This window comes from Heteronotia binoei, chromosome 6 (assembly GCF_032191835.1).
Source record: "Heteronotia binoei isolate CCM8104 ecotype False Entrance Well chromosome 6, APGP_CSIRO_Hbin_v1, whole genome shotgun sequence".
Lineage (NCBI taxonomy): Eukaryota > Metazoa > Chordata > Lepidosauria > Squamata > Gekkonidae > Heteronotia > Heteronotia binoei.
The window spans coordinates 26,497,623-26,525,049 of record NC_083228.1 but is presented as its reverse complement, the minus strand read 5'-3'; the positions used below and the strand labels follow the sequence as shown (position 1 = coordinate 26,525,049).

The 27,427-nt window shown below is 44.5% G+C and overlaps 1 protein-coding gene across 2 annotated transcripts in view; it reads right to left on the bottom strand.

Annotated features, from left to right (window-relative positions):
- The window catches only part of TET1 (tet methylcytosine dioxygenase 1), a 101,985-nt gene extending 89,498 nt beyond the window's left edge, over positions 1-12,487 (bottom strand). The window contains exon 1 of one of the 2 annotated variants that reach the window (XM_060241146.1): positions 12,119-12,487. The gene's annotated coding sequence lies outside the window, so the exon portion shown is untranslated. Of the gene's footprint in view, positions 1-509; positions 562-12,118 lie in introns of those variants that run through there. The other variant, XM_060241147.1, reaches the window with a different exon arrangement.
- Positions 12,488-27,427: the final 14,940 nt, after the last annotated feature.

Here is a 27,427-nt window from a genome sequence, read left to right as displayed (position 1 = left end):
GAATCACTGCTAGGCTTTTTCTTCAAAAAGCCCTATGTGAAACAATGGTGACATCAGGGGTGTGGCCTAATATGTAAATGAATCACTGCTAGGCTTTTTCTTCAAAAAGCCCTATGTGAAACAATGGTGACATCAGGGGTGTGGCCTAATATGTAAATGAGTCCCTGCAGGCTTTTTCTACCAAAAAAGCCCTGGATGTAACACTGATGATGAAAAAGCATAGATGTCACACGGTGTCAAAGATGATAAACCAAACAGCAGAGCACCAGTTCTACAAATTATATCAGTAAAGTATACTGAAACAATGAACAGAGGATATCCAAGCTACCACTCCCCTGAAAAGGAAAGAAGAGCAATAGTTTCTCACCACCTTCCAGCCCTCCGACTAGACTAGATTAGAATGAGTAAATAGGAAGCTTGAGATTCAACAAACAGACGTTTCAAAAGTCACTCCCAAAGTATTATATTTTCATTATCATTCAGAATGAAGACTTTCATATTACAACTACCTGGACAACCAGTCCTCCATGACCGTTTTTCCGACAAAGGGATTTCCCCTGCAGGGAGGAAGTTTCTAAAAACATCTTAAAGACACAGAAGCATTTCTCTCACATTTATAGTTGCATGGACTTTAAATGGTGCCTGGTTGCTTGATAAAACAATGTACTTGGCAAAACGATAAGTAGCCATATGCATATGACATTGTTTATAATTTCTTTGTTGTATTAAATTTCATCAATTAAAAGTAGCTTAACATGCTTTGGGGTTTCTGCTTTTTACTCTTCTCTTCCTTCCCCATGTGGTACTGGTTTGAGCTGCAGTCACTACTGCTTATAAGGCTGTGATCTTAACTACAGAGAATCAAATAGAATGAGTGTGGGAGGGGGGAATGCCCATAGTCCAAAATCCCTGGAGCATGCCACAGAAGGTAGGTCACTGGAAGGTCTTGTGAGGAACTGTTGCAAGACCTAGGTATATGTAGCAGAAAGAAGATTGAGAGAAGACATGATGGCCTCCTTCAAATGCCTAAAGGGCAACACTTGTTCTCCACTGTTCCAATGGGAAGATTAAATCTAGTGGCCTTCAGTTACGGGAGGCAGTCTGTAGTTGAATATTAAGAGAAAGGGCAGCTGGTCAGTGGAGCCAGCTTCCTAGGGGGAGGGTGGGCTTTCTTTTTGGACAGTCATATTGGAATATTTCAACTCTGGATATCTTGTACTGATGGAGGAGGAAGATGGAAAAATCATCACATTAATTTTTCTGCACTAAATCCCTCCCCCCCCCACATTATTCCTTTTTAAAAAATCATCACAACAGCTGCTGTTGTAGGGACGGTGCTCAGCTGTTGTTCAGGGGAGGGATGGTGGCTCAGTGGTAGAGCATCTGCTTGGTAAGCAGAAGGTCCCAGGTTCAATCCTCAGCATCTCCAACTAAAAAGGGTCCAGGCAAGTAGGCATGAAAAACCTCAGCTTGAGACCCTGGAGAACCACTGCCAGTCTACTGACTTTGATGGACCCAGGGTCTGATTCAGTATAAGGCAGTTTCATATGTTCATAAGCTGTGTTCTTAACCAGAAATTAGGAGGATGTGACAAAGTACGCCATCCTTGAGCAGGTCTACTGGTGAGTAAGTCCCATTTTATTCAGCAGGGCTTACTTCCAGGAAACTGCACTTGGAAATAATTCTTGTGGAGCCTGGTAAGACTAATTTGTTTTTACTAAAGTTGATGAGGGTCACGCTTCAGGTGGTCAGAGGGCTGCAGCCAACATCACTTACTTGTAAGGATTTGTGCAATAAAATACACTATTAAATACTGCAGGTAGGTCATGTTTGCTTATCCAGAAGCAAGATCCTCAGGGTAAATGTTTCCACTGATTTCAGGGGAACTGCTATTTTAGACACCAAACGTGCTTTCCAAAATTACTTAAGTTCTACTCTTATTATCTATCAAGCACATTTCCATCATGTCCTTCCTCCTGGGAGCTCATGGTCTGCCCTCCTTCATTCCCCTCATAATAACCCATGTCAGGGCACGTTAGGTTGAAAGAGAGTGACTAACCCAAGGTCACCCCATGATCTTCAGGGCCAGATGGACATTTGAACTCAGGCCATAGTCTTGCATTCTTCTAACCACTATACCACACGGACCTAGGGCGATGACAATCTAAATGTGGATAGTAGGAAGAGAATAACTTAGTCTGGGTTTTAGCCAGACCTCTTCTGGGAGGGGTTCTGGGAAAACTGCACGATTCTATATTTGTGGTCCTGATTTGTTAATCAAAGTATCATAATGGTAGGATTATGAAGCAGTCCACTAGAGTTAAATTTCCCCACCAGGAAAGGGTTAATAGACTGGCTAAAGGAGCTGATGACTTTTATTGATGCAAGACTTAGGCAGAATCACATGACCAACTGCCTCCTAAGAAGACACCTATGCTTGAGAGAGGAGGAAAGTTATATTTGGAGGTGGAAGAAAGAAAAGAAAAGAAAGAATGAGGTGGTCAGTCTTAACAAAAACTTGTAGAGGGAAGAGATTTTCAAGACCCTATTATAAGCTAGAGAACTGAAAAACAACACTGACCTTGAAATGAGGTTAACAACAACCAGAATGGGAGAGGCAAGGCTGGATGTGACCAGCTTTCCTAGAGCAAGAAGGGAGAAGAGTAATCTTGCCCAGTTCTCCCCATCCAGTCTTCACTTTATTTATTTTTGTTAATTTGTATTCCGCCCTTTCCCACCAGTGGGCTCAGGGCGGATAACAACAAAAGTTAAAACAGTTAAAAACTACAAGCTAAAACCATAGGATACAATAAAACAAACAACATACATAGGAGGTACTATAGTGGGGTGGGGGGAGGTGTCAAAAGCGCAAACTGTGGAATTCTGCACTTCCCTCCTGCAAAATCTGACCCAACCTGTAGCAATGTTGCATGTGAAAGGTCAAAGTTGTTGTTACAAGTTGCCCTGTTTCCTGTGCAAGGAGATGAGATAGTTATTTCTCTATCTAGAAAATGCAAATCGGCCCTACCAAAAAAACACAAAAAACCCTGGGATGAATAAAAGGTACCAATGGGTGAGGGAAGGTTAATAACCATTATATATAATAAATTTCCTGTACATAAAGCAGTTCCCTATAGACAACAGCCTTAAAAACCACATGCAGAGAACCAAATGTTTGTTTCACAGAACACATGTGATGTAACAATATGCAATCAAATAGACTCACCAGGCAACCCTAAGCAGTTACACATTTTTAATCTTAAGAACTTCTGTGGTGTTAGAAGGGTGTAACTAGGGTTGCCAACCTCCAGGTGAGGCCCAAAATTACCTAATATTTAGACTGCAGAGAATAGTTCCCCTAGAGAAAATGACTGCTTCAGAGAGTGGACTCTATGGCATCACATCTCTGCTAAACTCCTTCCCCTCTCCAAATGTCGCCCTCCAGATCTCCAGGATTTTCCTAACCCAGAGTTGGCAACTCTGCCTTTAGGACTGCACTGTCAGTTTCCTATCTGGAAGCAATATCAAATTTGCAGCAGCCTAGCCTTCATTCCAGGAACAGGGCCACTGAGACCTGTCATGGAGAATGCTGTTAGAGGTGTCACAGAAAAATAATCATAATAGGCCATCCTTCAGAGTTGGCCATGGTCATCCCAGGCATAGGCCGATCTCATTAGATCTTGGAAGCTAAGCAGGGTTGACTTGGATGGGAAACCTCCTTGAATTACCAAAGGTGGAAGGCGGCAGGAGGCTTTATTCAGCCACATCCCTGAATATCCTCCAGGCCACCAGTAGGGGTCAGTCATCAGAGGTCGCCATGACGTTCAGGTGCATGCACACACGCTCATACATGCACGCATGCGCACACCCACACACAAATACAAAAATACAAAAAAAAAAGTTGGCCATGATAATCTGTTGGTAGATGAATGGTCCATTGCTGGTGGACTACCTACTGCTGGCTGGTTGCTGGGGTTGCTGCAGTGGATGTCTGGAGGGGATAAACCCAGATTTGACCCACCCAAAAATGTCATCTTAAGGAAAAATATGTACTCCAAATATCTTACCACAGATTAGATATTCACTGTAAAGAGACCTTGGGTGCGCCCTCTCATCTCGTACAATTTAGAACAAAGAGGGAGAGTACAGGGCTTCTGGATTTTTTAAAAAAATATGTGCTCATGCAAGGCATCTTGCTTCTGGTATACTGCTAATTTTTGACTTGTTTCTTTCCCCCAAATTGAGAAAGTTCTGTTAACAAACTAGTTATAAAGCAGAAAACATAAGAAGTCTGTTGTTCGTGTGTGTATAAGCTACTTAGGGTGTTTGAGGGGGAAATGCAGGACTGTTTTCCTATTTATCATTATTGATTACACTTTGAGCCTGCCCTTCATCCAGGGAATTCAGGGTGTGGTATGTGGTTCTCCCTTCCCCCATGTTATTCTCTCAGCAACTCTGAAAGATGGGTTAGGCTGAGAGTGTTTAGGGTCTCCTGGTAAATTACAAAGCAAGTGAGGATTTCAACTTAGGACTCATCCAATGCGCCAACCACTCTGTCACATGGGCTGTGTAATCTGTTTCAGAATATAAAGGGAAGTATGTATAATCTGTTGACAATACTAACCAGCAAACGCAGGAGAACAATCAGGGGGAGAAAGGATAGAAGACCTGAGATCACATCTCTGTAGTTCCACAATTTCTTAACAATTCTCTAATGTTAGCAGATTTGATTTGCTATCTTGTAACGAACCAACTCAGTGGACAGGCAAAGGGAATAGAGGCATGTGCATTGTACAGTGCTTCTTCTGTAAAGAAAAACAGCTCAATTGCTTGCTATGCATCCTACCCACACAGAGAGAGTTGCTTTTCAACATCCTTTATACATAATTCCCTTGTGGAGGTGGCAAAATCAAGTACCCTCATTGGTTGGAACCTTTCTGCATGAATTATTGGCTCATGGACCACCTGATCTCCCATTGGCTGACTCCCCTGCCCCGCCTACTGCAGGCCCAGGAATGTTGAAGGAACTGCCCAAACAGTCTTACCTCAGAGACAGACACATCTCCAATGCCTCCCTGTCAACTGGCCCCAGAAAGGCCTGCCGCTCTTCTGTGACCTAATGAAAGGCCATCAGCAGCAACAGACCTCTACTGCCCCATCAACAGCCCACACAGATAGCCTCCCAGCACACGCAGCCTCCAAAGGCCGCCAAAATAGCTAGGGAGCCACTTGCCACCATTGTAATGCAACTAGGCAGTAAGGCCTGGCATTGCCAGGAGCATTTCCTCATAGGGCATGGCTGCCCCTCCTTTACTGTCTTTCCTGCCTCTTTCCTGTCACTCCTTCTTTCCCTCCTCCCCTCAGCCTCACATCAGGATGGTTGGCTGAGAAGGAGATAGGGCTGCCAACTAAAGGTTAGGAAATCCCTGGCGATGTAAGGGGTGGAGTCTGGAGAGGGTGGGATTTGAGAAGGGGTGGGTCTTCAGACAGGTACAATGTCATTTCCTTCTGGGGAACCACTGTTGCCAATCTTCAGGTGAGGTCTGGAGATCACTTAGAATTACAACTGCTCTCCAGATGGCAGAGATCAGCTCCCCTTGAGGTGGGGGGTGGGGAGTGAATGCCTTCACTTGAGTGGATGGGAAGACAGCAAGGGGGGGCACTCACCCAGAGCCTCTTTCTAGAGCCCATTGTATTTTTTTCTCCACAATGGGCCTTATTCCTAATAGATAATATAAATCCATAACTTATTCAAAGGTAGAAAAAGCAGTCTTTATATAACAAAGCAAAATCATGTAATAATGAGTGTGCTGCGTATGCAGGCACACTGATAATATTAATCTGCAGTTTTGAAAACACAACACTTTTTATGTAACTTCTGCCTCCATTTTCTAGCTTTATGTTGTAACTAACAGCTGTAACTTTAAAAATACAATTATCATGCTTCTGTGGTCTTTAAAAAAAAGAGCACCAGAAACAATTTTGACAATATCACTCCTGCATTTTTACCCTAACTGTAGATCCTGGACTATTAAGACACAGTAATGATACTTAAAATGTATAGTATACTTTTTGAGGTCTCAGAGCAGCTCACATGCAGTTCTTGCAACAAACTGTAAGGAATCTCTTTTTTCCTCCATACAACACAGAGAGGATGCAAAGTCTAAGATATAATGGCTTAGCTAAGTCTTAAAATACTTGCTAATACTTACTCCGTTACTAAGGAGTGATTTGAGCCTGGAACTGCCTGACTCACAGGGTTGTATTGCCAACAGGTACAGATAAAAGTGTCCTGTTCCTTTAATTGAAGCTTCATGCGCTGAAATGGGCAGCTGAAGCTTTTCATGGTAATTAAGCTTTTCATGGTAATTCATGGTAATTAATTATTTTTTATTATTTAAATACCCACACCTGATAAATGTGAGCCAGCCTGGGATAGAGGTTACAGTGTCAGAGTAAAATTTGAATCCCTACTCTACCATGGAATGTTTTGTTTGTGTGTCTGCAATCTGGAAGTCATGTCAACCTCTGATCCCTACTGGGGGGCCTGGAAGATATTCAGGGAGGTGGCTGAATAAGCCTTCCCCCACCTCCCAACTGGGTATTTCAAGGATAGTCTCCCATCCAAGTACTAACCACAGTCAATCCTGCTTAACTTCCAAGACTGGGCGAGACTGGGCCTGCCTGGTTTACCCAGGTCAAGTTTCTACCATGGAATCTTGTTGGGCAACCTTGAGCCAGTCGCACTCTCTGCTGAACCAAACTCACAGGGTTGGCATGAGGATAAGAATGAAAAGCGGAGAGTACTGAAAGCCACTTTGAGTCCCCATTGAGGAGAAAAGTAGGGCATAAATGATTTAAATGTATTAAAAGAAATAACATCCCATTTAGCCACGAAGGATATTTTTCCTACAGAAAGCTGGCAACTCTACTCGTAGCAACTGGTATAGAAGAATTTTTTTATTTATTTGGTCTTTTCAGTCACTGCTCACCCAAAGGGTCTTGTGGCAACTTACAACATTAAAACCAATAAAGTAAAAATAACACAAAAACAAATTACAAATATAAAATATTAAACTATTAAAGCATGTGGCTAAACAATTTGGCCTTGCAGGTCCTGCAGAAACTAACAAGTTACGCAAGGCACACGTGTCATCCGAGAGTGCATTCCACGAGGCAGAGGCCACAACTGAGAAGGCCCTTCCCCTGGTGACAGCTAACTGAGCCATCCTGGGGTCAGGCACTTGCAAGAGGCCCTTAGAGGGTGACCAAGGATGCCATAGTCACAGCTGATTTATGATGACCCTGTGGGCCTTTCAAAGGCAAAAGATGTTCAGAGGTGGTTTGCCACTGCCTCCCTTTGCACAGTGACCCTGGTAATCCTTGGAGGTCTTCCTTCCAAATACTGACCAGGGCTGACCCTGCTTAGCTTCCGAGATCTGACAATATTGGGTTACAATATCACTTCATAATTTTAAAAAGGCTAATTACTCAGGACATGTTCTTAGGTTTGATCCAACTTCCATTGAAATAATCAAAAGATTCTGGCCCGAGTATGCAGGCACACTGATAATATTAATCTATAGTACATCTCAAGTATCAAAGTGCTTTTTATATACTATCTTGTTATTCCTTACAACAGCCCTGTAAAACAGGCTGTGATGATAAATCCCATACTACTGTTGCGTAGTGGCAGAGGCTGAGAAAGCATAACTTGCCTAAAGCCACTACTAAATTTGTGGCAGAGATTAGATTTGGACAGGGGAGTACACAGCTTGAACTCTTTGCCTTGCATATGTTAATTTCCACTGAAATTGACACACAGCTGGAAAGGCACTCCCACCCTAAGAAACAGAGCTATAACTATTTTGAGCAATCTGGTGTCATTCAACTAAAGAACAGAGAGTTTTAATCTGGCATAGGTGTTTTATTTTGCTTAGATACAGTATAGCCATGCTGTCCTGTTATTTTCAATGAATGAGACTACCAACGTTTATCAAGGAACTATAGATGAACCAACTAAAAACCCAACCCCTAAGGTGAAAACTAGATGGAAAAATATGAGATTTCCCGGGAACCCTCTCCATATGCTTCTATTGTGTGATAACATAAAGCAGGGAATCTGTTCCACTTCAAATGGGCACAAATGTCATTATGGTCTATATGGGTGCCCAGAAGTTCTCAATGCAGACAGCTCAATTCAGATGATGATGATGAAGAGATTGGATTTATACCCTGCCCTTCACTACCAATACTCCCTCTAAGCTATGGAGTCTTATGAGCAAAAATTCTACTGGCATTAAAGTTGTGGGCTACTGCACAGATTAGTTTGCTCTGGGGCCATTTTTCCTGCGCAAAGCCAGAGGCTAAAATACCGTGATCTAGCTCACACTAACTTAAGGGAACACTGTTCACTACCTAAAGGAGTCTCAGAGCAGCTTACAATCTCCTTTCCCTTCCCTTCCTCACAACAGACACACTGTTAGGTAGACCGGGTGGGGGGGGGAGAGATGCTGAGAGAACTCTCACTGAAACTGCTCTTTCCAGAACAGCTCTGACAGAGTTATGACTGACCCAAGGCCACACCAGCAGCTGCATGTGGAGGAGTGGGGAATAAACCCATTTCTCTCAGGTAAGAGTCTGCGCACTTAACTACTGCACTTAACTGGCTCTCATATAGATATCAGATATTATGTATGTTTCAGACTAGCCTTGGCCCTCCCCATAATAAATACTGGCACAGATAAAGCCCAAGAGATGTTTTACTTTGATTTATGCTGTGTTTGATACAATAATTCTTCAGTTTAAATGTCAAACTATTCACATTGAACAGATGATCTCTTAAAAATTCAACACCATGACACACGTGTACTCTTCTGCCTGAGCTCAAGTTCCTGGGAGCATTTGCACAAACTCCCCTTACAAACATTACTCAGTGATGCACAATTTTTTCCCTCCAGTCACTCTATCTCAAATTTTAGAAAGGGGAAATCAGCTTCCATAGCATCATCTGGGGGAAATTATATTTTAAATGTTGATGACTGCATCTCTTGTGAAGCTTCACCCCTTGCTAATTCAGTATCAGTATTCTGGAAATGGGATCTGCTATGCCAGCTCCACTAGTAGTTTGTTTTCATAGCAAGTTGGAGCCACTTCACTCTATGTGACAGTTTCACTGCCATGTGTGGTGCTGTCACAAACCGGTAATGCATGAAGAGGAATGCATATCTCCAAACATGTGGGGAAAATGCCTAAGGAAACCATGATTTGCCATGGCTATGCACCTATTGTTGCTTGAGAGCAACAGTCTTCCCAGTTCTTTTAAGCACTCACTGCAGGCAAGACAGCTGGTGCAGCAAAACAGCTCTAACTTGCAGAGTGATATTGTGGATTTCAACATATAAGCCTCCTCCCGCTCTTTAAAGCAAGAATACTGCATTCGGTTCCACAGCCACACCGTTACTATAGGATACTCTAATAGGAAACAGCGGTCTTCCCACCGCACTCCCAACGTACACTTTATCTTAAGAAGTGAACGGTGCTCATGAAAGCACGTACCCTGCCGCAAATTTTGTTAAGTCTTTAAGGTGCTACCAGACTCTCGCTCTTTTCTACTGTCCACCTGCCTTCTCCTATCTATGGCATTTACATTATCAAAATGTGCAGCCTGAGGGGGAAATCCAAAAAGTGCCAATTTACCTTGCACTAAGATACCATTTATGCCATTGTAGGAGAGTGCTGCTCAGAGTGCTTGTGGAATTACTGATCTGCACTTATTCCAGAGATGATAGCCACACTATTATCGTGCAATTAAAAACCACTTCACACTGCATGTAGTAGTAGAAGAAGAAGATATTGGATTTATATCCCGCCCTCCACTCCGAATCTCAGGGTGGCTCACAATCTCCTTATCTTCCACAACAGACACCCTGTGAGATGGGTGGGGCTGAGAGGCTCTCACAGCAGCTGCCCTTTCAAGGACAACTCCTACGAAAGCTATGGCTGACCCAAGGCCATTCCAGCAGGTGCAAGTGGAGGAGTGGGGAATCAAACCCGGTTCTCCCAGACAAGAGTCTGCACTTAACCACTACACCAAACTGGCTCAGGTTATGGTAGTATTCTGCAGATGCATTCTACTCTGCCATGGAAGTTTGTTAGATGATTTTGGACGGTCACCATCTCTCAGTCTCACCTCCCTCACAAGGTTGTTGTGAGGAAAACATGGAGGAGGCAAGAATGCTGTTGTAAGCTGCTTTGGGTCCCCATTGGGGAGAAAAGAGGCAAATAAATAAAAATTACCAATAAACATTTAAAGTGGGAAGGAGATACTTGTGTTCTGAAACAGGCAACGGAGCCATGGCCAGTCCAAGCGTCCCTATAGGATCCCCTCAGTTTAGAGAGGACTTGCGTCTCCCCACCTCAGTTTATGGTGGATGAGCCAGGATGAGTCCAAAAAACCTTTTTTGCGGTCCGTTCAATGCCTGGATATTAAACCAGAAAATGTGGACAGGGGGAGGGGGGGCAACATTTTTGTTTCTGGGCTCAAAGCAAAATTCCTAACCTACAAGTTGTACTCATTCTTTCAGTTGCTACTGATTATGACTTCTGATTTTTGTGTAAGTGGGTGAGGCCCCTGCGTGTGAGCGTGCATGTAAAAAAAAATCAGCATGGTGGGAATTTGCAAGCTCCAGACTCTACGGAACAGTCACCCCAGATGCGCATCTATCCCCAGATTTAAGACATATTTGCTTCCTAAAGTAGAAACTGAAGCTATGATCACATACACTAAATAGTGCACTTTCAATCCACTTTCCAAATGGATTTTGACATGTATGAACTGGCAAAATCCAGTGGAAACGTGCATTATTTAGTTAGTGTGTGCGATTGCAGCCTCAGCCTCTCTTCCCAATGGCAGCATCCTGCTGCAGCTCTCCTTTCTAAAGACACCAGACCGCTTCTGCTCCCCCCTCCCCCTCCCCTGCAGAGAAGGCTTCTGGGGAAGCAGAACTGAGAAGTGATCCCTCATGACTCAGGCTGCTGTGGATCCCCAGCAGAAAGCGAGCTGGCTTCCTTGATGACTTGTCGCCACCGCACGTAGTCAGGCCACAGCAAAAGCCTCCATATGCAAATCCCGCCCCCCCCCCGCTCCAATGGTGACTCCCGAGGCAGGTATGCAGCCGGGCTATCTGCCTCTTCCAGTTCCCGGACGGAGCGGGCGGTGGGGCAAGAATGACAATTCACAGCCTCCCCTCCAGCCAGTTTATCAGCCCGGGGAGGGAGGGGGGGGCGGGGAGCGAGAGCAAGCTGGTTTCGAACAGATGGCTTCCCGGTGTGGGATTTCTTTCGGCAGGAGCCAGAGGTGGTCTGCAAGCTCCCCATTGTATCACTGCCCGGCTAGGGCTGCCGAAGAGCCTAACAATGGGTTAAATTGTATTTAATTGACGACAATGCGATGATTAAGTGGCTCTACCCGGAGCGACCCGAAAACGTTGCTGTAAAACCTGGAGGGGTCGGTCGGTGGCATTTCAAGCAGCACAACTTTGGTTTTCCTTCTTCTTAAAATACAGTTTAACAAATAACCCGCAAAGTTTAAAGGACAACTTTTAGGCGACGCTGCTCGCTCTTCCTTTTCTCCCAAAATCTGAAAGCTGGGGGAGGGGGGCGGTAGCAGGACCAGCGATCCCTTTAATTGTTCCCCGGCCAGTGGCTGGAGGTGGAAGTCAGCCCTGCTTGCCTGGCGGGTTTTTTCAGCAGGCTGAGCTCGGCTGCTTTTCAGGCAAATGTTGCACCGTGGCGGACACCCACTCGACCTCCTCGCTTTTGCACCGAGGCGCAGCCTTCCCAGCGGCCCGTCTGCTTTTCCCTCCCCCAGTCGCCTGCAAGAAACTCTCCCCCCGAAGTTTCACCAACTTCCAATTGCCTCGGATTCCACTTTCCACGTCTGTCGGAGGGAAAGGGCGGCCAGAACTTGGGAAGGGAATGTTTGCAGTCAAGCCGTGGAGCAAAAAAGTTCCACGCACTCCACAAGTTTCGTCGCATCCCCTCCGCTCCCCTCGCCCTGCTATCGGCTTCTCCGGGAATCGATCCCTTCCCCCCCACCACCACCCCAAATACATACCAGGCTCGTTGCGTTGTCAATACGGTCCTAGGAGGAACGGGGGATCCGCGCATGGCGTTGCGATCCCCACTTCGAGGGGACCGAATCAAGATGCATGGCGAGTCCGGCCAGCTTCTCTTGCCAGAAGGTAAAATCCGTCTGTGGAATATGGAGTCACCCCCCCCTCCGCCCCCCGAGCAATGGGGGAATAAAACGTGCTCTCCCTGGAAGGTTAGTATCTTCCCCGGCCAGACCCTCTGGGAGGGAGGCTCGGCTCGGCTCCGGAGCTGGACGGAGCCCTCCGATAGCAAAAGGAAAAATGCGAGCTGGATCTGCAGGCCGGAGTGGAATTGCTTACCTCTAGCCCCCTGGCCTCTGGAGGTTAGCCCCAAATACACAAGTTTCATTCCCGATGCGTCTGCCGGGCACAACGAGAACTGAGAACAGAAGTGCCTAGAAAGTTATAAATGACTAAGTGTCTTTAAAAGGCTGAAAACTGGACTGTGCTTCAAATTTGTCATATGATGCAAATTTAAAAACAAAAACCCGCATCGTCTGGAGTATACACTTAATGCGTTTTTTGTGGTAGTGGGACTATCACTAGAGATGCTGAAAGAAGATTTTCAGTGTCATGTGAAAATGATCTCTGGCACCCAGTGACTGTACATGGTAATGTTTTTTTTAAAAGGCCATCAGACACATTCTAGTTATGTATTTATTTGGAAAGTTGCACCCTGCTTTTCTCCCCAGCAGAGACCCAGAGTGGCTCATGACATCATTCTCCCCACCTCCATTTTATCTTCACAACAAGGTAGGGAAGGCTCGGAGCACGAGTGGTCCAATGTCACTCTAAGCTTTCATGGCAGAGACGGGATTTGAACCTCTGACTCCCAGATTCTTGAGTGACACTCTAGCCACTACATCAGAGGTTCTCCATGTCATCTCTGTGGGTGCCATGAAGCCTGCTGCTGACACTTTCCCAGTGTCTGCCAAGTGTTTTTAGGAAGTGGGTGGGGCCAGGCAGGGCTTGCTTTCACTCAACAAGGCTTCTGACTGAGGACGGGAGAGTTAATTGGCTGTGCAGATGTTTAAAAAGTTTGCTGTGGTAGCAGCTGACATAACTACACAAGGATCTACACTGTGTTACGGAAGCTGTGCAGTCATTTTGAGGCTGGCTCCAGCTCCTGTGACAGCTATTTTGTTCCTGTGGCCACCATGCCATGTCAGAATGCCAAATATGCCCACAGGCTCAAAAAGGCTGGGGACCCCTGCACTACCTCATACTGGCTCTTGGCTGAGAGATTTTCACACACCAAAAAAGTTTCATCACATCTCCTCCTCCCCCCTAGCTTCGCTTGCAATTGATCTGCCATATATATACCGGGCTGGTCAATTAGATTCTAGCAGGAAAGATCCATGCATGGCTTTGCAATTCACAACACAATTGGATTCTTTGCCTGTGCAGTCCGCCTTCCAAAATCCACTACTTTATTTTAATGGTCTACTCATTTAACCAAAGGTCTCAAGTCAGGCCACACTGAATTATTATCATAAACCCACTCATTTAAAGAGGCTTAGAACCATCTAATTCTAGGTAGACCAAGCTGTATAATAATTAGACACAGCAGAAAGTGCTCAGATCCACAGTCTAAATCAGCCATGCACGTTCTCAAAAACAGACAGATTAAAGAAACACATATTTACTCAAAAGAGTAATTAATTTGCAGAATTGCCACATGTGACAACTATTGACTTGAACCATAGAGTAAACAAGGAGATGGTGCATAAATCCATCAATGGTTATTATTAAAGATAACCAGGGACCGATTTTGCACTCACGCTGCTCTCACGTTTGTCTTCTCAGCGCAGCTTCCTTCCGATTTCACACTCTCAGCCCCAGGGCTGCAGCAAGCATTGGTGTTTTCGCACAGCAAACACAAACCACTTAAAACCAGTTTCTGTTTGCTGCGCAAAAACGCCAATGCTTGCTGCAGCCCCGGGGCAGATAGTGTGAAATTGGAAGGAAGCTGTGCTGAGAAGACGAACGTGAGTGGTGTAAGGTGAGTGTGAAATCGGTCAGGGCTTTTTTTAAAGAAAAAGCCCAGTAGGAACTCATTTGCATATTAGGACACACCCCCTGACATCACCATTGTTTCTCACAGGGCTTTGTCTACAAAAATGAACAAGTGGCACAAATATTTTTTCTACAAAAAGCCCAGCAGGAACTCATTTGCATATTAGGTCACACCACCTGACACCAAGCCAGCTGGAACTGTTTTTTAATAGCATTCCTGCTATTAAAAAAAGCCCTGACAATAACAATGACTAAATGGAACTTCCATATTCAAAGACAGTAACCTTCCAGATGCCAATGTTAGGGAGAACCACAACAGAGGGAGGCTTTTGCCTCTGTGCTCTGCTTGTAGGCCTCACAGGAGACTAGTTTCCCAATGTATGAAACAGGATGCTGGACTAGATGAACCATTTAGTTGGATCTAGCATGGCTGCTCTTTTGTTCACTGATGTTGTTCTTAAGCATACAAAACAAGAGGTTGTGCTCAGGATGAAATAAGGCATTGTTTACCTGTGTTAAGTGATTGTGGGGATGCCATTGTTGACCGAAGTCCATCTAGTCCAGCATTCTTTGCAAGAAACCCAGAATGGGATCCCCCCCCAAATTAACTGGTATCTTCTTATAAAGCACTCATGATATCTAGAAGCACCAATAAAAAGGGTGGCCAAACTGCAGCTCAAGGGCCACATTGGCTCTAGCACACATATTGTGTGGCTCTTGAAGCCCCCACCGTCCCGTTAGCTGGCTTGGAGAAGGCATTTCTCTTTTTAAATCACTTATCCAAGCCAAGCCAGCCAGCAGCTTGGAGAATGCATTCAAAAATGAAGTTGCTTTCTTTGCATCTCTCCCTCCCCCATCTATCGATCTTCCTTCTTTCCTGTCATGTAGCTCTCAGACATGCACATATTGTGGCTCTCAAACATCTGACATTTATTCTATGTAGCTCTTACATTGAACAAGTTTGGCCACTCCTAATCTTTAAGAAACCTCTTTTTTGGAGAATATGTATATATGTATACTCTCACCTCTGGACGCTGATGAGTATTGGGATGAGTTCAGAACTGCACCTTCTCCAGTCTCAAAGCATATACATACAACAGTAGCACGCATCTCTTCTTTGGCGCATAACCAGAAGAGCATGAAGTAGTCCTGGAAAAGGAAGATATTTTTTTTTAATCCCCAGGTATGCCTACTGAGCCTGAAGAAGGAAGAGTAGAAAACTCACAATGCCTGAAGCTTCTGTTGCATGTTCTCCACAGGGATTGGATGTGCTGCATGGCTGCATCGAGTCCCTCAGATCAGCACTGTATACATATGTTCTTGAAGAACCAGTGTCAAAGGCTTCATTTACTTGCATAATGGCAAGCAGCATTAGGTACACCTGCAGAGGTAATTCAAGGCAGTGGACAGAGTTCTGAGGATACCTTCCTCATTATTTCAGAATGTAAAACTGTGAAAAGACATTTTACTATTTAATTTATTAATAGATTTATATCCTGTCTTTCCACATGGTTCAAGGCATAGCTTACAAGTGTCTGATGCTTGAAATGCACCAAAACTCACCTTTCCAAAGAACAGCAGTTCATTCCCCACACTAACTTCGATTGTAATGCATTAGCTGTCAATGGAAATTAAACTGTTGTTCTTATTTGGCTTTTCCCCCATGCTGAGAAGAAAAGTAGTGGCTATCCTGTGTGTATTTGTACTGGGTAAGACTAGAGAATACCAAAGGGCACTCTGTTTTGTGTGAAAGGGGCTGGGGAAGCGCACATTTCAAGGGCTAGCCATGCATAAAGACCGCTACACCTACCCGCACTTTCACTGCTACACCAGCTTATGTTGAATGTTGGCGTCAGAAGAATTTGCCAAGCTGCCTGAAGTGGAAAGAGCAGGGTTTGGCAGTGATGCAGAAAGAAGAGGCTCAGTCTTTGACAAAGCTGATGGACATCAGCATGGTTTCTTATAAGCTGTGTTTGTAGGCTAGCAATGCTTTCAGTTTGCACTTCTGTGGGCAGGAAGTTAGTTGCTTATGTTTAGGAGATCTCTGATAAGGAAGGAAAAAGCCAGTGAAGAAATAGCACATTGCTTATGACAGCTTGGAACAGAAAGGGGTGACATATTTAACTGAATATTTGGAGTCAAGAGTTAATGATCATAGAGTTGTAGGGCTGACAACTGAAAGTGTGAAATGTATTTCTGGCCAACAGACAGGCCTCATTTTGGGCAGGAGCTCACAGGAGCAGAGCTCTGGAACCTCTGAATTTCATTGTGCTCTTTCTCCCCCCCCCCCCCACCCAAATACTTGCTCCTGGACTTCATTTTTCAAGCCCCTTGTAAGAATCTCGCTGAACTCTAAAGTTTGGCAGACTTTCTAATATTTTCTAATGGGAAAATAACCAATACATATAAAGCAGACAGATGGAAATCTTCCTCATGCCACTGTGGCCACCCAAGAGAAAGTAATTTAAAAAGTATGATGGGAGTAAGGTTTTATTATGACAATTAAAATTCAAGAAGCATTTTAAGGTAGATGCTGAGCTGATATATTACAGTACACTTTCTGTTGATGTCAGGGGTATATGGCATATGCAAATAAATTGTGCTAATGAGCTCTGGCACCTCTTTTGCTACAAAATGACCCCTGCCAACAGATGATGGAGAAAAGGTTGGTGGGAAGGATGTAATTCTGTGTTATAAATGTGATGGAAAGTATGAAGATTGCAGTCCTGTGCACACTTACTTGGGAGTGGTTCCCACTGAAAGGAGTGGGCCTTATAATTATTTATGAGTAAATGTGCATAAGAACAGCTCCAATTATTTTACTCCATGAGGTTCAGTGTGGTCTACTTCAGAATAAATATAAATAGAACTAGATTGCGTGAAACATACCTTGCAGTTTAGGCAAATCTTAGTAGGCAATCATGCTATACCAGAGATACTGAAAAGACAGGATTGCCAACAAGTATGGAGACAACTTTCCTGTCTCTTTAATAGAGGTTTAGGGTGTGGAAATGGACAGCTTAGGTTTTTCAAAGCATGGAGCAGGGGTCCCCAACCTTTCTTAGTCTGCAGTCACCTTTGGAATTCTGATGCAGGGTAGTTGGTGCAGCCTCAGGAGGTGGAGCCAACCACAAAATGGCTGCCAAAGATGATGGACCTAACCACAAAGTATCAGGGAGCATAACTCTAATAGTGGCTCTTCAACATTTCAGGCAGAAACCCCGCTTAGCGGGATGCTTTTTAAAATGAATATATTGTTTAAAATATTTTCAGTCATATAAACAACTTACATTGTCATACGGTGAAGATCCTTGCACCGTGATAGCAGATGCTGCTGAAAAGCAATATTGTTTTGAAGCTGCTCAGCCAGAGGTCAATCAGAAGCCCTGCTCACCTGGCCCTACCTAAACATTTGGCATGCAGCAGGAAAGATATTTACAGGCGTCATGAGTCATGACATGGGCACTGTGTTGGGACCGCTCGCCTGGAGGTAGATAGTATCATCTGGTAAATACCAGCTTATTAAGTTTCTAGCAAAAGGATAGGACATTTTTTTCTCCAAATGGTTGGTAACCCTATGACAAGATCATTTTTAAATTATTGTTTGCAGTCACTTTTTGCATGTGTGTGGCTACAGACTGCCATTGAACAAACCTAGCCTGACTTCTAGCCCAAATTTCTTCATCAATTTTAATTTTAATTTAATTTATTTTTTAGACTTATATCCCGCCCTATCCCACAAGTGGGCTCAGGGTGGCTTACAACAATAAAATCAAACATGTCAGAATGACATCATTAAAACAAGTATTATAAAGTCAGAAGCAGCACAATAAACAATCTTACAAACATAGGCGGCAAAACCATGCAATAGGCTGACCCAAGGGATAATCTGGTAAAGAAAGACAAGACCAATTGTTACCCTACTTTGGACAATATGCCACCCAGCTACTTCCAACATCATTTTCTTTTCATGAGAAAGTACTAAAATTTGTGTAATCTGTCCTACCCTGACCTCTTGGCTTATAGTGGACCATACAGCTGCATTAATAACATAGTATGTTGGAGTCAGCAATTAATCTGTGCAAAACTGCCAATCTTTCCCACATTCTGCTTTTCCCCAGCAGTCCCGTCCGACCTTGGGAGTTGACTGCCTAGGTCATGGGACCCAAAGAGCATGACAGCCAAATGGGCCAGGGAAATTTCCCAGTAACCAGTGACTTAAAGGGTCTCAGGAGCAAACAGAGCTAAGCCCTGGCATCTCTGCCATTGCCTTGGAGGCCATTCCATTGAGACCCTTAATGGCAGCTGACGTCAGCTCACCAGTTGTCTTCTCCCACACTACTGCCAGTTTGCAGGAAGGTGCAATGGGTGAGCAAATGCCCTTTGTTGTTGCTGATGAACTGAAGAGCAGCTCTTGCTGTGCGGGCTTGAAATGCTGCAATGGCTGCTCAGCTTGATCCAAGCTGCTCAGCTTGATCCAAGGACCATTTTCACTTCCAAATCCATTCCTGCTTTTGACTGGAGGAATCAATTGGAAGGAACTGTGGGAAGGGAATGAGCAGACCCATAGACTCCAGGGGCCTGTGGGGGCACTGCCCCCAACTTCCAGATTCTGCCCCCCCTGATTTCCAGGGGGCCCCCCAGGGTGCAGCCAGCTTTTTTCTTTTTATTTTTTTGGCCATGGCTGAGCTGGTGAAGGGTCAGCAGCAGCAGCCGGAGCGGAGAGAGCTGAGCAGGGCACAGTGCACAGCAGCAGCAAAAGCAGTAGGTGGAGAGGAGGGAGGCTTTTGCCCTAACTCCAGAGAGCTTCTGAGAAGCAGCAAACCCCGCAGTGGATGGGAAAGGGTGCCCCCTGACTTTTAAAAGCCTGGCTATGGCCCTGGGAATGCGGGGGGGGGGGGGGGGGGTTCACAACAGACAGCACTTTTTGCTGTCCAACCAATTATGTATGGGAGTCACAGATCATGCACTCTAGATCCAGAAAGACTACAATCAGGATCAGTTAGGATGCCATATTCTTCTTGACTGGTCCAAGTTAAGCAGACCACCTGAACTAGGCTTTAAAAAAACACCCACATTTGTCCCAGAAGTCACACCTTCTCAACTAGAAACATATCTCCCTGCTCCTCCTGTACAGGGGTTATATACTTACTGTGTGGTGTGGGACAGGCAGCTGACCTTGTTTAGATATACACACAAGCAAAGCCCCAGCACTGCAAACAAACCCCGAGGATGTACCTGATAATAGGTCCAGGCAGGGGATCCCCTGGTTTTGCAGGCTCCTCCCCACATCCAGTCAGCTGAGCACAATGTACCTTTAGATCTCAGGCAGGTTTAGAAGCCTGCAAACTGCTCCTGTTTTGGAATGTGTGTGCGTGCCTTTAAATCTCAGTGAGACTGAGCTTCTTAGGGGCAGGGGGAGCAGGCAGAGCCATCTGTGTGAGAGGCAGAGAAGCAAGCCCAGTCCCTCTGTTCATTTTGCATTCCTTTCAGAAGCTGTCTGAGATAGTAAAGAGATAGTTTAAAAAATTTAAGAGGAGGGGAAGATAGTAAAGAGTTAACTAGAACCTGATTATGGGATAGAGGAAAACTCCACCTCCTCCAGACCTCTCTCTTCTTAAATTGGATGAAATACAGCAGATTGTTATTTTCAACAACTCCAGTGAGTAAAGCTATCTATACCATTGCCCAGGGAGATCACAAAAGTGTGGACATGCAAACTGTTTATTTTGGCTGCTTTGTGTGTGCAGATTCACTTTCATTTAGCAGCTGTTGGGGAACAAAAAAGAGGAGGAAGAAATGAAGACTGTATTCAGGCAAACTGCATTGCTGCATTTTTATTATTTATTTATTTGGAATGGGAAATCCTCTTGGCTCCACCCTCAAAGTCCCCAAGTATTTCCTGAATTAGACCTGGCAAGCCTAACCTGGTAATAACTGATCACAAGTAGGACTTAAGTATTTTTACTTACCCTAAGAAGCCGTCTCAGCCACTATCAGATCTCTGAGCTTCATCCATGCCCCTTCCACATATCTCAGCATGGGAGTGATGTCCCTTTGTCCAGGATAAGGAGGACATTTGGCTCTGCTCAGCAGCTTAATCCATTCCATTGTCAAAGACAGTCCTGTGGTTGGACCCCATTAATTCCTTTCAACTGGACTTCAGTAACATGGTGATGTACTTTCCCCCTAATCTGAAGATCATCAGCTGTTTCTGGGACTGCTATACTCCGATATCTGAGGACTACCAGACTTCACTGCCCCTCAGTTCCACATTGCCTTTGGAGTAGCTTCACCACACAATAATACCTTCCCTGACCACTAGGTGGCACTAACAAAAGAGCCAAGCAGCTGAAGGGTTCTTTTCCTTCCTTCCTCTGCTCTAATAGAATCAGAGTCTTCTCTATAGTAAAAGGGGCATAATTTTCCCCTTTCCAAGCGCTAAATTTCTATCTTTCTTTTCTTCTCTCTCATTCTTCTTTCCTTCTCTATATCCTTAACAGTCACCCTGATTCATTCCTAGAATTCTAAGTCCCTGGATTTGTCGTAAGAGTTGGTATCACAAAGACCTATGGCAAAGATCTGGTTTGCGTACTTGGATTGAAGTTGAGCAGCTGTTCTTCAGTGGGATTATGGGTATGCTTTAAATTAAGGGATCCAGTGATCCAATTTAAACTCTCCATTTAAATTATATTCTGCTCCTTGTATCCAGCAGTAGTGTAAACCACCAAGAAATCTGCCATGACCTGCTGATGGATTAAGACTTTTCATTTGGTCATCTGTGCTCTAAAACAAATACATTTTTAAGAGCAAGGCAAGTTGTACAAATGTTGCAAAGCCCACTCCCCCCACCACCCCCACCCCCCCAGAAAATGACACACAAATATGATCCATGGGACTTTTACAAACCCATCTGGATCTGTTTGTTGTCTCTGCCTGTCTCTGAGGGTAAGACAGTTTTTTAGCTTGTACATCATTCTGCATTGCTCAAGAAAGTGTCTTTCTCAAACTTCCTCATATTTGGGGTATTGCAACAGATCCCTGAATTCTTCTCCTACTACAAGATGAGTTTTTAGAAGTTAGAACAATAGCCTCTCAAATCCATCACTATCTCTCCCAACACTAAATAGATCTGGATATCTGCAGAGAGTTGCACGGAGTATTTCATACACTATTTCTTTGGGGCATCTTGACTGCTTAAATTTTTAGAGGAAAAAAAATGGAGAGAAATACTGTGTTAGTTGGAAAACTGAAAGTAGCACTGCAATCTGTGTTCACATCCCATGAGTTGCCTGAGGGGCAGAAAACAAGAGATAGGGGACACAAAATGGAGATCTAGCTACTCAGTCAGAAAGTGAAAAGGAGGCAGTAGAACAATTCTTTTAGAAGACTAGGATGCATGTTTGATATACATACTTAGACAGAATTGGTGGAGATTTTATGCCAGAATTCAAGAGTCTAAGGAAATACATTTTAGTTTTGAATGGTAAGACTAAAATCTGAACCAAGGCACAGGCCAAATGCTTAAAGAGAGGTTTGTAGAAGACATATACAATGATGTTTGTGAAAGAACTTAAAATTTCTCCTTTGATAAGATAGGGAAACACCGTCATTGCATTGTAAAGAATCAAGACTTTGGGGGAAATCATAGATCAGATAGGACATCTGTGCAATATTCCCATCAGGGGAGTCAAATAAAAGTGCATTGCAATGACTGTTTGATACTTATAATTTCATACAAATGGGAAAGAGGCTGCAAGCTAGCAGCTCAGATGGAAAGGATATCCCATACAATGAGTTGATGGGGAGAGGCTTCAGAAGAGGGCACAGAAGGAATGAGATACAAAGCAGGAGGAGCATATGGAAAATGTGGACACCAATCACAACATGGTTAAAGAGACAACTGGTGTGCTGGCGTGGTTTTTAAAATTATTATGGCAATTCTGACTTTTTTTTTTTAATGTGGCCAAGTAGAAAATCTGAAGAAAATGCAGAATGGAAAATGATGAGACTATTTCTGACAAGGCCCTGCCTCTCTTTTCAGAAAACTGGGGAGTACCTACAGGCAGTGCTGAGAAGCAGTAGGCAAAGCTGCATAGGATCTCAAAAGCAAGCAGAGTTGCCAGCTCCAGGTTGGGAAACATCTAGAGGTGGGGGGGGGGGGGGAGAGCCTGAGGACTAGGGCAGGGTTTGGGGAGAGGAAGGACTTCAATGGGATATAATGCCAGACTCCACTCTCCAAAACAACCATTTTCTCCAGGTGAACAGGTCTCTGTCATCTGGAGATCAGTTGTAGTAGCAGATCTCCAGTCACCACCTGGAGATTGAGAACCATATAGTCAGAGCTGAAGTCATCTCCCTGAAGCATGAAACATGCACACTCTGACAGGACCTAGAAACTATGCATAAGGGAGTTGTGTGACGAAGTGAGAAAAAAGTAATTGCAAGAACCAGCTAAGCATGGCCAAAACAAAGCTGGCTTGCTGCTGCATCTGCATATATTAAGTTGGGGAGATGTAATAAAGGCAGCATAGTTCCAAATGGGAACAACAGATCAACAGAGTGTTGTCAACATCTCAGGGATTTTGTATCTCGCCTTCTATGGAAAGGAAACATTACACTCACTTGGATCCATAAAAGGGGTACAGCAGGTCACTTTACGAACTCTGTTGGTTCATTGGGCCCCGGTTATATTTATGGCACTGGAACTCCCTTCTGTCCTCTTAGCCCACTCACCAGTGTAGCCAGGAAGCCTATAATATAGTGGGTTCAATGCAAGGAGACGCGGTAGCAGTGATCGTAGCTCTCTTTATTAGTTACAGCATGGTAACGGCTGAACTAGAAGACTGCTGAACGGGGCCAACTATATACAGTTCAAGGTTCCCACGCTAGGACATCATTGGATCATTCATACCAGCAGGGGGCCCGTGACTGGAGCAGGGCAGCAGGGATTTGGATCCTACTATCCATCCTTCCGGAGTCCCCAAGCTCAGTCCTACAGGCTCCTATGAGCCAGGCCGGAACACTCGTAATACACAACATTACGTAATACACATTAGTCCACATACACAACAAAGCCTATTTTCAACCAAGCGCTAGACAGAGGCAATAGCTTGCCTCTCTATCCCTTACATCTTCCTCTTGCTCCTCTCTCTGATGACACCATTCATTGGCCATCTCTGCAACATGCTTGCTCACACTCTCTGAGCCACTCTCCACTTCTGCAGCCAGCTCCTCCATGCCTCCAGCCACTACACTCAGCATCTTTCTCATCCAGCCCCTATTGGCTATGGAAGTGCTATTTTACCAGGGCTGCCTGACCATGCCAATTCCCCTGGATCTGCATCAACCCTGCCTCTCACTCCAGGGCTGGAGAGCACAATGGTACCTAAGGCAGGAGGCAAGGACAGCAGCATTGCTTATGGAAGACCTTGGATGCAAGCAAATATGAGTTACCACCCCCCTGGGCAGATGCAGTGAAGCAGACCTCACACTCAGGCACATGGGTACCACTAAATTATTACAAAGGAAAGTGAAACAGCAAAAGGAAGAAGTGTAGTCTACAGCACAAGAAAGCAGCACTGTTGCTAAAGAACCCGGAGGACTTGATTGCAGAAGTTAAGAGGGAAAGAGGGAGGAACAAGACTGCAGGCGGAGGAGTAAATCATCAGTTCAAAAGGTCCGGCACAGAATTCTCCAGCAGAGGGCAGATGGCAATGACAACTAGACAATTATCAGCAGATTAGACCACCAGCAGACAGGGCAGGAGGTCATGGAGAAGCAACTGGAAGTAACACACAATGACCTACACAGCCTGCAGAGTCCCTCATCAAAAGCTTCTGAGTAAACTTGGCAATCAGACAGGTCCTCTCATGGAGAGTTAAACAACAGGAAGCAGGGAGGACGAGTAAATGGACAGTTCTTGCAAGGGATGGAAATATGCTGCAGGGTTCTGCAGGCATCAGTAGGGGGGCAGGTGCTATTTACTTTATTCATATATTATCTGGAATTGGGGGAGAACCACAAGCTGGCCAGTTTGGCAGATGACCCAGTTATTCATGATAGTGAGAACTAAAGGAGGTTGGAAAGGGCTGAACACATGAAGCTGCCTTGTACTGAATCAGACCTCTGGTCCATCAAGGTCAGTACTGTCTGCTCAGATGGGCAGTGGCTCTTCAGCATCTTAGGCAGAGGTCTTTCACATTACCTACCACCTCTTAAAAAATCACTCTAAACTGAATGAACAGGCAACAGTGTGGCAAGGTTCAAAGTGTAAAATTATAAAGTGACCAAAATAAATCCTACACTGAAAGGAGTCTGAACTGGTAGTGACTGACCAGGAAAGAGATCTTGGGATTATGGTGATGATATTGGATTTATATCCCGCCCTCCACTCCGAAGAGTCTCAGAGCGGCTCACAATCTCCTTTACCTCTGTGCAGATTCAGCACCAGCCAAAGGAAACCAGTTTGGTATAGTGGTTAAGAGTGGTGGACTTCAGATTAGAGAACCCGGTTTGTGCCCCCACTCCTTTACATGCAGCCATGTGATCTTGGGCCAGTCATAGTTCTTTCAGAGCTCTCTCAGCCCTACTTACCTCACAGGATATCTTGTGGCAGAGGAAGGGAAGGAGATGGCAAGTTGCTCTGAGGCTCTGAGTGAAGGGCAGGGTGTAAATCCAACTCTTCTTCCTCATACAGCATACAATTTCTGGAATTCACACCATAGAATATAGTTATGGTCACTAGTTTAATTAGCTTTAGAAGGGGAGACAACAAATTCATAGAAGATAGGTCCATCAGTGATTAGTAGGCTCTTAGTTTGAGATAGGATGTTGAACAATTTTAAAAGGATATGAGAGAGCCTTGTAAAGGTAAGTTACCTCATTTGGAAGTCCTATAAATCAGTAGCCCCCAACCTTTTTGGCCCCAGGACTGGCCTGCCCACCGTGGCCCCAGGGCCAGCAGGGTGGGGGCACTCAATTCAGCCCCCCGTGCCGCCTCCTCCCCGTTTTCCTCCCACCCCATTTCCTCCTCCCTCCTTCTGTGGGGGGGGGGGGAGTGGCGAGGCTTCACGGTCCTTTGAAAACAGGCCATGGCCTGGAACCGGTTCCTGGCCCGGGGGTTGGGGACCCCTGCTATAAATCAATGGTTCTAGATGCTGGAGATAAATGGGGAAATATGACTATCTTTGAGTCAGAATCACTAATAAATTCACAAAGGTCCCCTTGAAGATCCGCTAAAGGATCCTCACAGTTACTGACTGATTCAGGGTGGAAGCTTATTAATGTGACTGATGAAATAATTTATATATGTAATGGTAAAGCAAAAAAAAAGTTCTAATCTCAAACATTCCTGGGAAAGGGCATATTTGAACTGAATGTATGAGAACATATATTATGGACGAATGGAAGACTGTAATGTCTTCTCCTGTGACTTCTGTAGCTATCACCCACTTTTACTGCATTGCCTTTACCTTGTAATCTGTTTCTGTATGCTTTACTTTGTTGTCCACGCTTGTCTCCAATGCAGGAATGTACTACAAAAGAGCAACTGGGGGGGGGGCAATTGGGGGCAGCTGCAGGGACAAAAGATGCTGAGGAAGAAAAAAGAAACCTGATAAGCAAAAATTCTGAAAGACATAGAGCAGCAGAAGTGATAGACTGAAAGGAACTCAGTGTGATGAAGATAAATTACATGGTTGTCACACAGACAACAGTAGTCCAGGGCTAGTTTCATTTTAATTATTTTAAGCTTAATTAATTAATTGTGCTATATATTTAAATCCATAGCATAAATAAGTATTGTCAAACCCATTAGAGTAAGAGTTATCACCAGTCTGCCTCTTCTCAGCTCTGCACCTTATCTTTGCAGTTTTGGAAACAGCAAAGTTAAAAGACTGAGAGTAATGTTATTGGACTGACAGTGCATTCACACTACACTAAATAATGTGTTTTACATCCAGGTTTTTGCTATCCGGATGGAAAAATGCATTATTTAGTGTAGTGTGAATACACCATGAGAGTTTTCTTTCATAGTTCCATGCCTGATGACTACCTAGTGCTTCTCAGTGGCAAGAAAAAGGCATTTGTTCAGATATATCCCCTTCACATTGTGTGTGCTCATCAGAAGGAACACTTTTGTAAATATAGCAAGCAGCTCTGCTGTTGTGTAGTTTAATTGGCAATCTTTTGTAATTTGCACCAGGCCACACTTGTCACATCCGTTCTGCAGACACTTCATGGGTTACCAATTAGTTTCTGAGTTCAAGATTCTGGTTACCATCCTGAATGGCCTTGGACTGACATGCCCGCAGGATTGCCTCTGCTGTGAAAGCTTCACATTCGAGCAAAGCCTTCTAAAGTTGCTACACGGCAAAGGGGTAAGATCAGCAGCTGTCCACTCAGGTGCATTCGGAGTGAGCCAGTTTGGAGTAGTGGTTAAATGTGCGGACTCTTATCTGGGTAGAACTGGGTTTGATTCCCCACTCCTCCACTTGCACCTGCTTGCATGGTCTTGGGTCAGCCATAGCTCTGGCAGAGGTTGTCCTTGAAAGGGCAGCTGCTGTGAGAGCCCTCTCCAGCCCCACCCACCTCACAGGGTGTCTGTTGTGGGGGAGGAAGGTAAAGGAGATTGTGAGCCGCTCTGAGACTCTTCGGAGTGGAGGGCGGGATATAAATCTAATATCTTCTTCTTCTTCTAAGGTCAGGAAGGTCTGGCACACTGCTGTCATGCTGTAGCATAATGTTCAAGTGAGCTTTTTAAAAAAGAAATTAGAACTGTAATATAATGAACAGCTCTTGAAGTCACCTTTACCATAGAATAGCCAGGGCAATTACTGTAGCTATCACCAACTCTTACTGCATTGCCTTTACCTTGTAATCCAGTTTCCTATGGTATAACATACATGCTTTACTTTGCTGTTCACATTTGTCTCTAATTCAGTAATCCTAGTCCTTTTGCATTGTTTTATGACGACTGCACTGCTTTATTTTGTGTAATCTGATCTGAGGCCAGTTCTGCACTAGACCTTTAATCCTGGTTCAGCCCTGGACCCAAAACTAATTTTCTACGCTAGAATCATAGCATTAGTTTCTATGATTCTAGTGTAGAATGTCAGTTTGGGGACAGGGTTGAACCAGGATTAAAGGCCTAGTACAGAACTGACCTGAGTCTATGCAAGAAAGGCAGATTATAAATATATACTTTTACAAATCACAGGGTTTTGGAAGAGGATTCTGTGCTTGAGTCCTATTTA